The sequence below is a fragment of the Bombina bombina genome, chromosome 3 (genome assembly GCF_027579735.1).
Source record: "Bombina bombina isolate aBomBom1 chromosome 3, aBomBom1.pri, whole genome shotgun sequence".
NCBI lineage: Eukaryota > Metazoa > Chordata > Amphibia > Anura > Bombinatoridae > Bombina > Bombina bombina.
Genome location: NC_069501.1, coordinates 506,060,239 through 506,074,529, shown reverse-complemented (window position 1 = coordinate 506,074,529; position 14,291 = coordinate 506,060,239). Strand labels below are relative to the sequence as shown.

Genomic DNA, 14,291 nt, shown 5'->3' with positions numbered 1-14,291 from the left:
GAAGACCAGACATCCATCCACAACAAAGCCGGGAGAAGTCTTCATCCAAGCGGCAAGAAGTCCTCAACAAAGCCGGGAGAAGTCTTCATCCAAGCTGGCAGAAGAGGTCCTCCAGACGGGCAGAAGTCTTCATCCATCCGGCGCGGAGCGGGTCCATCTTCAAGACATCCGGCGCGGAGCATCCTCTTCAATCGAAGTCTTCTTCCCGAATGAAGGTTCCTTTAAGTGACGTCATCCAAGATGGAGTCCCTTGAATTCTGATTGGCTGATAGAATTCTATCAGCCAATCGGAATTAAAGGTGAAAAATTCCTATTGGCTGATTTAATCAGCGAATAGGATTGAGCTCGCATTCTATTGGCTGATTGGAACAGCCAATAGAATGCAAGCTCAATCCTATTGGCTGATTGGATCAGCCAATAGGATTGAAGCTCACCTATCAGCCAATCAGAATTCAAGGGACGCCATCTTGGATGACGTCACTTAAAGGAACCTTCATTCTGGAAGAAGACTTCGATTGAAGAGGATGCTCCGCGCCAGATGTCTTGAAGCTGTACCTGCTCCGTGCCGGATGGATGAAGATAGAAGATGCTGTCTGTATGAAGACTTCTGCCGACTTCGTTGAGGATGGATGTCCGGTCTTCAAAACTGTAAGTGGATCTTCGGGGGTTAGTGTTAGGTTTTTTTTAAGGGTTTATTGGGTGGGTTTTATTTTTAGATTAGGGTTTGGGCAATTAAAAAAGAGCTAAATGCCCTTTTAAGGGCAATGCCCACCAAAATGCCCTTTTCAGGGCAATGGGGAGCTTAGGTTTTTTTTTAGTTAGGTTTTTATTTGGGGGGTTGGTTGTGTGGGTGGTGGGTTTTACTGTTGTGGGGTTGTTTGTAATTTTTTTACAGGTAAAAGAGCTGATTTCTTTGGGGCTATTGGTAGTTTACTTTAGGCTAGGGTTTTTTTATTTTGGGGGGGCTTTTTTAACTACCTAGTTAAAATAAATACAAACTTGCCTGTAAAATAAAAATAAACCCTAAGCTAGATACAATGTAACTATTAGTTATATTGTAGCTAGCTTAGGGTTTATTTTATAGGTAAGTATTTATTTAGTTTTAAATAAGAATTATTTAGTTATTAATAGTATGTTTTATTTAGATTTATTTTAATTATATTTAAGTTAGGGGGTGTTAGGGTTAGGGTTAGACTTAGGTTTAGGGGTTAATAAATTTAGTATAGTGGCGGCAACGTTGGGGGCAGCAGATTAGGGGTTAATAAATGTAGGTAGGTGGCGGCGATGTTAGGGGTGGCAGATTAGGGGTTTATAATATTTAACTAGTGTTTGCGATGCGGGAGTGCGGCGGATTAGGGGTTAATATGTTTATTATAGTGGCAGCGATGTCCGGAGCGGCAGATTAGGGGTTAATAAGTATAATGTAGGTGTCGGCGATGTCGGGGGCGGCAGATATGGGGTTAATAAGTATAAGATTAGGGGTGTTTAGACTCGGGGTTCATGTTAGGGTGTTAGGTGTAAACATAAATTTAGTTTCCCCATAGAAATCAATGGGGCTGCGTTACGGAGCTTTACGCCGCTTTTTTGCAGGTGTTAGACTTTTTTTCAGCTGGCTCTCCCCATTGATGTCTGTGGGGAAATCGTGCATGAGCATGTAAAACCAGTTCACCGCAACTTTCAGCAGCGCTGGTATTGGAGTGCGGTATGGAGCACAATTTTGCTCTACGCTCACTTCTTGCCTGCTAACGCCGGGTTTTTATAAACCTGTAATACCAGCGCTGTAGGGAAGTGAGCGGTGACAATAACGTGCAAGTTAGTACAGCACCCCTCATAATGCAAAACTCGTAATCTAGCCGATTGTTTCCTATAAACTACACCTTATATGCACCACTAAAAGCAATAGCAAACTTTTGCAAAAGGGCTTGTCAATACATTTTAGCATACATGCATTATCTATGCTCTTATTTCCTGCTTCAGGTTTAAAGCTTGAAATTTTAATTCAAGTAAATTACTTGATATCATGTTAATAAGTGAAAAGCTTTACTATGCTGATGGGCCTTTTGACATTAATACTATTAAACATACATACTTTATCTATGCACTTATTTCCTGCTTTAAGTCTAAAGCTTACAATTTTAAAACTAACATGTACATTTCTTAGTGTCTTTAGAAAAAGTAGGTAACATATTTAAATCTTTTCGATACATTTCAGCATACATTCTTATGCACTTATTACCTGCTTCAAGTTTAAAAATTTTAATCTTAAAGCAAGTAAATTACTTAAAGGGACATTATACACTCATTTTTTTCTTTACATAAATGTCTTGTAGATGATCTATTTATATAGCCCATAAAGTTTTATTTTAAAATAAATGTATAGTTTTCCTTATTTTTAAATAACATTGCTCTGATTTTCAGACTCATAACCAAGCCCCAAAGTTTTATGTGAATACCGTCAGCTACCTACTCCAGCTTGCTGCTGTTTGTGTAAAGGGTCTTTTCATATGCAAAAGAAGGGGGAGGGGGAGTGTCTTATTTGCCACTTGCAGTGGGCTTTCCAGCTACCTTTTCAACAGAGCCAAACTGACAGCTTATAAGTAAGTTTTTAAACAGTTTTATACTGGATTTTTATATCAGTATCTGTGCATCGTATTCTTTATAGTAGTGTCTATTACATGCAGTTATATGAAAATGAGTGTATACTGTCCCTTTAATATCAAAAGACCCTACAGGGAGCATAGTTAAGCCTTTCACCTATTTTTATCAATACAATTGAGCATACATACTTTATTCATGTACTTAATTATAGGGTTATTCAAACTGATGCCTGTTTTTTTTCCCTCAGTCTCAGTTCTCTTGGGACCAATTTGTTGTCTAGGTATCCCTTCAAGATAAGAGGCAGATATGTATATAGAGCAGTCTATGATTACGTCACTATGTATAGCCAAAACGCGTCAGACTTGATGCCTTCTTTTATATTTAATAAAGTTTACTTTTTATAACTTTTAACCGCTGGTGAAGGATACCTTCCTTTCTACTTTACAATTTTTTGCAAGCAGGAGTTCGCGTATCATCCTTCAAGGCGGTAGTGCGTCTAAGTAACAAGTAACAGGAGCTTTTAGTCAGGTTTTCCCTATAGCCTTAACCTTAACCGACTTCGTGTAAACTACGAGGTGAAGCGGAGGATGCTGTAGCAGTGCTGTGGCCCAGGCAGCTGTAAAGAAGTGCATTGATAGCCGAAAAATTGAAGATCCGGAGAGAGTCTCAGAACGCTGAGTGCCGGAGAGAGGGTACGCAAGCGTGATAGCAACGGGCTGAAGGAACGGGGCAATAACCGCTGGTATGCGGTCTTCTGTCAATCCGGGATACGGAGCTACATTAGAGGTCCTTTCTCTGCAACACGGGAGTTGGTATCTGGTTTTTAACTGTTCTTAACTGTAGGGGACCGCTACATATTTGCTTTGAAACCTATTATGCTGTGGGATTTACTGGCTACGCTCCTTGCCACCTATGTCTTTTTTGTATTAGAGCCGCAGAATTAGGCTTATACCCTGACTTTGAATATAAGTTATGAGAACTGCCTCAATTGGTTTGACAGACTCTATATATGTGATTGTGTATGTATGAATGTATGTGTTTATAGGTGTATGTATGTCTGTAAATACATATTTCTCTTGTTAAGTGTATCCAGTCCACGGATCATCCATTACTTGTGGGATATTCTCCTTCCCAACAGGAAGTTGCAAGAGGATCACCCACAGCAGAGCTGCTATATAGCTCCTCCCCTCACTGCCATATCCAGTCATTCTCTTGCAACTCTCAACTAAGATGGAGGTCGTAAGAGGACTGTGGTGTTTTATACTTAATTTATTTCTTCAATCAAAAGTTTGTTATTTTTAAATGGTACCGGAGTGTACTGTTTATCTCAGGCAGTATTTAGAAGAAGAATCTGCCTGCGTTTTCTATGATCTTAGCAGTAGTAACTAAGATCCTTTGCTGTTCTCACATATTCTGAGGAGTGAGGTAACTTCAGAGGGGGAATAGCGTGCAGGTTTTCCTGTAATAAGGTATGTGCAGTTAAAATATTTTTCTAGGGATGGAATTTGCTAGAAAATGCTGCTGATACCGAAGTAATGTAAGTAAAGCCTTAAATGCAGTGATAGCGACTGGTATCAGGCTTATTAATAGAGATACATACTCTTATAAAAGTGTATTTTAAAACGTTTGCTGGCATGTTTAATCGTTTTTTACATATGTTTGGTGATAAAACTTATTGGGGCCTAGTTTTTTTCCACATGGCTGGCTTGAATTTTGCCTAGAAACAGTTCCCTGAGGCTTCCCACTGTTGTAATATGAGTGGGAGGGGCCTATTTTGGCGTTTTTTTGCACAGCGAAAATTACAGACACAGACATCCAGCTTCTTCCTGCATGACCCAGGACTTCTCTGAAGGGCTCAAAAGGCTTCAAAAGTCGTATTGAGGGAGGTAAAAAGCCACAGTAGAGCTGTGGCAGTTGTTGTGACTGTTTAAAAAACCTTTGTCATTTGTTATTCCATTTTTGGTATTAAGGGGTTAATCATCCATTTGCAAGTGGGTGCAATGCTCTGCTAACTTATTACATACACTGTAAAAAATTTGTTAGTGTAACTGCATTTTTTCACTGTTATTTCAAAATTTGGGAAAATTTGTGTTTCTTAAAGGCGCAGTAACGTTTTTTATATTGCTTGTAAACTCGTTTTAAAGTGTTTTCCAAGCTTGCTAGTCTCATTGCTAGTCTGTTTAAACATGTCGGACACAGAGGAACCTACTTGTTCATTATGTTTGAAAGCCATGGTGGAGCCCCATAGGAGAATTTGTACTAAATGTATTGATTTCACCTTAAACAGTAAAGATCAGTCTTTATCTATAAAAGAATTATCACCAGAGGGTTCTGTCAAGGGGGAAGTTATGCCGACTAACTCTCCCCACGTGTCAGACCCTTCGCCTCCCGCTCAGGGGACGCACGCTAATATGGCGCCAATTACATCAGGGACGCCCATAGCGATTACCTTGCAGGACATGGCTGCAATCATGAATAATACCCTGTCAGAGGTATTATCTAGATTGCCTGAATTAAGAGGCAAGCGCGATAGCTCTGGGGTTAGGAGAGATACAGAGCGCGCAAATGCTGTTAGAGCCATGTCTGATACTGCGTCACAGTATGCAGAACATGAGGACGGAGAGCTTCAGTCTGTGGGTGACATCTCTGACTCGGGGAAACCTGATTCAGAGATTTCTAATTTTAAATTTAAGCTTGAGAACCTCCGTGTATTGCTTGGGGAGGTATTAGCTGCTCTGAATGACTGTAACACAGTTGCAATTCCAGATAAATTGTGTAGGCTGGATAGATACTATGCGGTGCCGGTGTGTACTGACATTTTTCCTATACCTAAAAGGCTTACAGAAATTATTAGCAAGGAGTGGGATAGACCCGGTGTGCCCTTTTCCCCACCTCCTATATTTAGAAAAATGTTTCCAATAGACGCCACTACACAGGACTTATGGCAGACGGTCCCTAAGGTGGAGGGAGCAGTTTCTACTTTAGCAAAGCGTACCACTATCCCGGTTGAGGACAGTTGTGCTTTTTCAGATCCAATGGATAAAAAATTGGAGGGTTACCGTAAGAAAATGTTTATTCAACAAGGTTTTATTTTACAGCCCCTTGCATGCATTGCGCCTGTCACTGCTGTGGCGGCATTCTGGTTTGAGACCCTGGAAGAGGCCATCCAGACAGCTCCATTGAATGAAATTATTGACAAGCTTAGAACGCTTAAGCTAGCTAACTCATTTGTTTCTGATGCCATTGTTCATTTGACTAAACTAACGGCTAAGAATTCCGGATTCGCCATCCAGGCGCGTAGGGCGCTATGGCTTAAATCCTGGTCAGCTGACGTGACTTCAAAGTCTAAATTACACAACATTCCTTTCAAGGGGCAGACCTTATTCGGGCCTGGCTTGAAGGAAATTATTGCTGACATTACTTGAGGCAAGGGTCATACCCTTCCTCAAGACAGGGCCAAATCAAAGGCCAAACAGTCTAATTTTCGTGCCTTTCGAAATTTCAAGGCAGGAGCAGCATCAACTTCCTCCGCTTCAAAAAAAGAGGGAACTGTTGCTCATTCCAGACAGGCCTGGAAACCTAACCAGTCCTGGAACAAGGGCAAGCAGGCCAGAAAGCCTGCTGCTGCCCCCAAGACAGCATGAAGGAACGGCCCCCTATCCGGAAACGGATCTAGTGGGGGGCAGACTTTCTCTCTTCGCCCAGGCGTGGGCAAGAGATGTTCAGGATCCCTGGGCGTTGGAGATCATATCTCAGGGATATCTTCTGGACTTCAAAGCTTCTCCTCCACAAGGGAGATTTCATCTTTCAAGGTTATCAGCAAACCAGATAAAGAAAGAGGCATTCCTAAGCTGTGTGCAAGACCTCCTAGTAATGGGAGTGATCCATCCAGTTCCGCGGACGGAACAAGGACAGGGATTTTATTTAAATCTGTTTGTGGTTCCCAAGAAAGAGGGAACCTTCAGACCAATCTTGGATCTAAAGATCTTAAACAAATTCCTCAGAGTTCCATCATTCAAAATGGAAATTATTCGGACCATCCTACCCATGATCCAAGAGGGTCAGTACATGACCACAGTGGACTTAAAGGATGCCTACCTTCACATACCGATTCACAAAGATCATCATCGGTTCCTAAGGTTTGCCTTTCTAGACAGGCATTACCAATTTGTAGCTCTTCCCTTCGGGTTGGCCACTGCCCCGAGAATTTTTACAAAGGTTCTGGGCTCACTTCTGGCGGTGGCTCCCTATCTAGACAACATCCTGATACAGGCGTCAAGCTTTCAAATTGCCAAGTCTCATACAGAGATAGTTCTGGCATTTCTGAGGTTGCATGGGTGGAAAGTGAACGTGGAAAAGAGTTCTCTATCACCACTCACAAGAGTCTCCTTCCTAGGGACTCTTATAGATTCTGTAGAGATGAAAATTTACCTGACGGAGTCCAGGTTATCAAAACTTCTAAATGCTTGCCATGTCCTTCATTCCATTCCACGCCCGTCAGTGGCTCAGTGCATGGAAGTAATCGGCTTAATGGTAGCGGCAATGGACATAGTGCCATTTGTGCGCCTGCATCTCAGACCGCTGCAATTATGCATGCTAAGTCAGTGGAATGGGGATTACTCAGATTTGTCCCCTCTACTAAATCTGGATCAAGAGACCAGAGATTCTCTTCTCTGGTGGCTTTCTCGGGTCCATCTGTCCAAGGGTATGACCTTTCGCAGGCCAGATTGGACGATTGTAACAACAGATGCCAGCCTTCTAGGTTGGGGCACAGTCTGGAACTCCCTGAAGGCTCAGGGATCGTGGACTCAGGAGGAGAAACTCCTCCCAATAAATATTCTGGAGTTAAGAGCAATATTCAATGCTCTTCTAGCTTGGCCTCAGTTAGCAACACTGAGGTTCATCAGATTTCAGTCGGACAACATCACGACTGTGGCTTACATCAACCATCAAGGGGGAACCAGGAGTTCCCTAGCGATGTTAGAAGTCTCAAAGATAATTCGCTGGGCAGAGTCTCGCTCTTGCCACCTGTCAGCGATCCACATCCCAGGCGTAGAGAACTGGGAGGCGGATTTTCTAAGTCGTCAGACTTTTCATCCGGGGGAGTGGGAACTCCATCCGGAGGTGTTTGCTCAACTGGTCCATCGTTGGGGCAAACCAGAACTGGATCTCATGGCGTCTCGCCAGAACGCCAAGCTTCCTTGTTACGGATCCAGGTCCAGGGACCCGGGAGCAACGCTGATAGATGCTCTAGCAGCTCCTTGGTTCTTCAACCTGGCCTATGTGTTTCCACCGTTTCCTCTGCTCCCTCGACTGATTGCCAAAATCAAACAGGAGAGAGCATCGGTGATTCTGATAGCGCCTGCGTGGCCACGCAAGACGTGGTATGCAGACCTAGTGGACATGTCATCTCTTCCACCATGGACTCTGCCTCTGAGGCAGGACCTTCTAATACAAGGTCCTTTCAATCATCCAAATCTTATTTCTCTGAGACTGACTGCATGGAGATTGAACGCTTGATTCTATCAAGGCGTGGCTTCTCCGAGTCAGTCATTGATACCTTAATACAGGCTCGGAAGCCTGTCACCAGGAAAATCTACCATAAGATATGGCGTAAATATCTTTATTGGTGTGAATCCAAGAGTTACTCATGGAGAAAGGTTAGGATTCCTAGGATATTGTCCTTTCTCCAAGAGGGTTTGGACAAAGGCTTATCAGCTAGTTCTTTAAAAGGACAGATCTCTGCTCTGTCTATTCTTTTGCACAAGCGTCTGGCAGAAGTTCCAGACGTCCAGGCATTTTGTCAGGCTTTGGTTAGGATTAAGCCTGTGTTTAAAACTGTTGCTCCCCCGTGGAGCTTAAACTTGGTTCTTAAAGTTCTTCAGGGAGTTCCGTTTGAACCCCTTCATTCCATTGATATTAAACTTTTATCTTGGAAAGTTCTGTTTTTGATAGCTATTTCCTCGCCTCGAAGAGTCTCTGAGTTATCTGCCTTACATTGTGATTCTCCTTATCTGATTTTTCATTCAGACAAGGTAGTTCTGCGTACCAAACCTGGGTTTTTACCTAAGGTGGTTTCTAACAGGAATATCAATCAAGAGATTGTTGTTCCATCATTGTGTCCTAATCCTTCTTCAAAGAAGGAACGTCTTTTGCATAATCTGGACGTAGTCCGTGCCTTGAAGTTTTACTTACAGGCTACTAAAGATTTTCGTCAAACATCTGCCCTGTTTGTCGTTTACTCTGGACAGAGGAGAGGTCAAAAAGCTTCGACAACCTCTCTCTCCTTTTGGCTTCGGAGCATAATACGCTTAGCCTATGAGACTGCTGGACAGCAGCCCCCTGAAAGGATTACAGCTCATTCTACTAGAGCTGTGGCTTCCACCTGGGCCTTTAAAAATGAGGCCTCTGTTGAACAGATTTGCAAGGCTGCGACTTGGTCTTCGCTTCACACCTTTTCAAAATTTTACAAATTTGACACTTTTGCTTCTTCGGAGGCTGTTTTTTTGAGACAGGTTCTACAGGCAGTGGTTCCTTCCGTTTAAGTTCCTGCCTTGTCCCTCCCATCATCCGTGTACTTTAGCTTTGGTATTGGTATCCCACAAGTAATGGATGATCCGTGGACTGGATACACTTAACAAGAGAAAACATAATTTATGCTTACCTGATAAATTTATTTCTCTTGTAGTGTATCCAGTCCACGGCCCGCCCTGTCCTTTTAAGGCAGGTCTAAATTTTAATTAAACTACAGTCACCACTGCACCCTATGGTTTCTCGTTTCGGTCGAATGACTGGATATGGCAGTGAGGGGAGGAGCTATATAGCAGCTCTGCTGTGGGTGATCCTCTTGCAACTTCCTGTTGGGAAGGAGAATATACCACAAGTAATGGATGATCCGTGGACTGGATACACTACAAGAGAAATAAATTTATCAGGTAAGCATAAATTATGTTATACACATATAAATACATATGTACACACACACACATCTCAATGTTAAAGCCGCCTGTTTATTTCCAATACCGGAGATCTTATATCTTTGAGCCCTGCTTTCCTTTTTAAAGAAATGTTTTGTTTTCATTCTCTTTAGTATATTTCCCAAAACTGTAGAACTTAAAGGGACAGTTCACCCAAAAATGTTATCCCCTTTAAATTGTTCCCAATGATTCATTTTACCTGCAGGAGTGTTTTAAATTGTTTACAAGTAGCTCCTTTACCCCTATTTTGGCATTTGAAATAGCTGATTTAGCCTGTGGTATCCCAACCTATACTGAAAGTTTCTATACTGGAGTATATTCTATTGAATAGCCTAAGTAAACACAGCCAGCAGAAGAGATTACACTCTCAGTGGGGGGCATGATAGTTAAGTAATAAAATGATAATTTTCCATTGTTCTCTCTAAGTATTGAGTTTTGGTTTTCTAGACAAATATAAGATAAGGAAGCAAGTTTGTGTACACCAAGTGATAACATATTGAGAGCTGATATTACCTGAAGTTCAACGCATTGTAATCGGCTGTGGTTTAAAAGCACAAAACCAGCTACTTCATATACACAAATAAACCGAAAAATGCAATTTCTCATAAATTGTATACTCTGCAGCTGATATAACAAGTCATTGAAAATACATTCATATAAAAACAATTTTACAGTGTACTGTCCCTTTAAGAGACAGTCTACATCAACATTTTTATTGTTTAAAAAGATAGATAATCCATTTATTACCCATTCCCCAGCTTTGCATAACCAACACAGTTATGTTAAAGGGACATGAAACCCAATATTTTCTTTAACTATTCAGATAAAGCATATGATTTTAAACAACTTTCCGATTTAGTTCTTTTATCTAATTTGCTTCATTCACTTGGTATCCTTTAATTAAATTGATACCTAGGTAGGCTCTAGAGCAACAATGCACTACTGGCAGCTAGGTGCTGATTGGTGACTGCACATATATGCCTCTTCTCATTGGCTCACTGGATGTGTTCAACTAGCTCCCAGTAGTGCATTGCTGCTCCTTCAACTAAGGATTCCAAGAGAATTAAGCAAATTTGTTAATGCAAGTAAATTGAAAAGCTGTTTAAAATTGTATGCTCTATCTAAATCAATAAAGAAAAAAATGTGGGTTGCATGTCACTTTAATATACATTTTACCTTTGTGATTATCTTGTATCTAAGCCCCTGAAGACTGCCCTCTTATCTCAGTTCTTTTGACAGACTTGCATTTTAGCCAATCAGTTCTCACTCCACGGGAGTGAGCACAATGTTATCCATATGACACACATGAACTACCAGTGTAACTGTTAAAAAACTGTCAAATGCATTCAGATAAGAGGCGGCCTTCAAGGGCATAGAAATTAGCATACAGTATGAGTCTACCTAGGTTTAGTTTTTAACAAAGAATACCAAGAGAACAAAGCAAATTTCATGATTAAAGTAAATTGAAAAGTTGTCCCTTTTAAGTCAAAACTGTATCTGGTAAAAGAGGTACAGGGCATAGACAGACCAAAAGGGGCATCCCTACGGGGGCTAAGCTCCAAAGGTTTGTAGTGAGCATTTGTACTGCTACCAATATCACTTTTGCATGATTTCAAGTGATCAGTACATTCTTGGCATGCTGGCAACACTCAGAGTAGCTTGCATCCCTGAGAACCCGGCAGCAATGATTGGTTTGAAAGAAGGTTCTGCTGGACTAAGATTAGGATCTTTGTTGTCACTCAGTATCGTCAAGTACAATTCTTTAATCTTTAAAGAGTTAAGACTTTATAGAGATGATAATTTTAGACAGAGACATTTCCAGAAATGTTAGCAATATATTAGTAGTTCAGCCTCATGGCTTTTATGCCAAGGAAGAAAATGTAAGGTTTGCCTCCCCCACTTCTACTCTAAACATTTGTATACGTATTATTTCATTTTATACTTATTAAAGTAATTTTATTTTTGTACTCCTACAGATTCCTCAGATGCACCTAACCCACAAATATTTAAAATTGGTTAAAAGTGTATGAGACCACTTGTAAGTATCTTGCCATATAGTCACATAAAACTATAAGGTTCAAATACTAAGATTATTTTAAATGATCCCTTTTTAAAGTTAAAATAACATATTACAAACTAGTAATTGTTTTATCTATATATGTTTTTAAACAAAGGATATTAAGAGAACAAAGACAATTAGATAATAGAAGCACAATTGCATGAAATTTTAACTTTGCTTTCTCTTTTGCCCCTCCATCTTGATTGACTATATATGAACATAAGTTTGCTCGTCTTTCTTCTAATAAAATAAGGTCTCAAAGCATACATCCCAATAAATCAATTAATTATTTAAAAATGCCTTAAAGTCTTCAAGACAAGCAAACTTATGCTAATATATAGCCAATCTAAGATGGAGGGGCAAAGGAGAAAGCAAAGTCAAAATTTCATAACTCAAATAGAGAATGCAATTTTCCAATGTACTTCTATTTTCTAATTGTCTTTGCTCTCTTGTTATCCTTTATTTAAAGCATACATAGATAAGCTCAGGATCAGCAATACACTACTGAGAGACAGCTGCTGATTGGTGGCTCTACATAAATGCCTATTGTCTTTGGCTCACCCCACATTTTGGGGGTTTCATGTCCCTTTTAAACATGACTTTGGAAAACGGAGAAGACCTTCCTTGGACATTCTATGAAAATTCTTCTATAAAATATTACTTCTTTTTAACTTTTTAAAGTGTTATGAAATTTGTCACAGGCAATGCCTGTGTCTATAGTTTTCATTGGGCGGGTAATTGCCTTTTAAACGTTCCCTAGCTAGGTATATACTATTGATTTGTTTTGCACCGATGTTGATGCCTGTTGGGATATCCTCCAATTCCCTGTCTCCTACATTTTTCATGACTTACAAGTAATATTGTGTTCGTTTAACAAGGGTGGGAGGATCAGTACATAGATCAGTAAATAGACCTTACAATTACAGATAATTACAGGAATTGGAGACAATCCAAGAGAGCCCTGAGTCCATTTTCCCAGATTTGCCTGAATCATTGAAAGTCATCAACTTATCCGACAAACCCCTATCGCAAGATCATATCTCATTTTTATCCAATGGTCTGTCCTTTTATCCATATCAAGCAATATTGACAAATTTGATGTCATTAAGGGGTCTATTTATGAAGTAGCGGATGCTGCCTCAGACCCAATCTGCTTCTGTTCCGACTGCTGCTCCTTAACTCGTCCGCCACCTCTGAGGTGGCGGACAGCAATCCGCCCGGTCGAATACAACACCCCCTGCTAGCGGCCGATTGGCCGCAAATCTGCAGGGAGTGGTATTGCACCAGCAGTTCACAAGAACTGCTGGTGCAATGATAAATGCTAACAGCGTATGCTGTCGGCATTTATCGATGTGCGGCGGACATGTTCCACTATATCGGATCATGTCCATCCGCACATTAATAAATGGACCCCATACAGTTATATTTAAGGAAATTGCTCCTCAAAAAAACACTTTTCTCAATAAGATAATGAATGGGGATAGAGTGAAGTGGAACTTCTAACAATACAAGATTTGGAAAGCTTATTGGATGACACTGATGTGCCTATGAATGAGAATTGAAGAAACAAAATAAAAAACAAATCCTCATTCATACTAAAAAACACAAATTCACCACTATTAGATGTTATTAATTAAATGGTCTCCATAGATATTACCACCTTAAAATTATCTCCAAAACAATCTAACATACAAGGAGAAAATGGCATTAGATGATCTAAAACATTGGGATGAGGTAGTGATCCGTAATTCTGACAAGGGAGGTATTATCGTGATTTGGCCTCCAGAATTGTAAAGGAGGCAAATAAACATTTAAAGAATCAGAGTTGCTACACCAAACTGTTATACAATCCTACAGTGGGATATATAAAAAAAATACAATCATATTGTAACAAAAGCATTTATTGAAAATGTGATAACACAACAAGAAAGGAAATACAGACGTTTATATTTGGGTTAGTGTAGCGCAAAAGAACTCCACTCTCAAGCTATTTACAGGGGAACTATCTCCTTCCTAGATAGTAATGAATTGAACAAAATTAAAAAGATCTCGTAAAGGCACTATTTAAAGCAAAGAGTGTATATATCAATGTGAGTGTTGATTCATAGGGGCCGAATTATCAAGCTCCGAATGGAGCTTGATGCCCCTTGTTTCTAAAGACTGCTGCTCCATAACTTTTCTGCCTGGTCTGAAGCGGGGGACAGAAATCAACTAGTGGCAGATTGGCCGCGAATCTGCAGTTCTGGTGAACTGCTTGTGCAATGATAAATGACGATTGCGTGAATTATATACCTAGCATAACAATGGTGCTTAAATATGTAACTACTTAAAAGTGATAAGCTCTGTGTAAAAATAAGATATTATATCTTAATACAATACAATGGGAACGCCCGATAGTTACATACAGAGTGAAGGAGGATTGAACACTGTTTCAGCTATAACCATCCAGCAGATGTATTATCAGACACCCCCTGGTAAGACACCGAATTACGGCCACGAAGGTAAGGAAAATTACTTGCACAGAGCTGCAGTAGCGCTCATCTGTAAACTTTTGTTTGATACATTTCAGTTCTTTTTCAATTGACACATTGTTACTCTTTTAACCCACTGAAGAGAGCAAATAGATATGTTGTTTGTATCCGTTGGGCAATTTTAAC

General features: G+C 40.4%; 1 protein-coding gene across 7 annotated transcripts in view; it reads left to right on the top strand.

Annotated features, from left to right (window-relative positions):
* The window catches only part of DUSP14 (dual specificity phosphatase 14), a 103,235-nt gene that overhangs the window by 72,096 nt on the left and 16,848 nt on the right, over window positions 1–14,291 (top strand). The window contains exon 3 of one of the 7 annotated variants that reach the window (XM_053706898.1): window positions 11,552–11,613. The exons of the other annotated variants lie outside the window; for them this stretch is intronic. The gene's annotated coding sequence lies outside the window, so the exon portion shown is untranslated. The remainder of the gene's footprint in view (window positions 1–11,551; window positions 11,614–14,291) is intronic. 7 annotated transcript variants of the gene reach the window in all.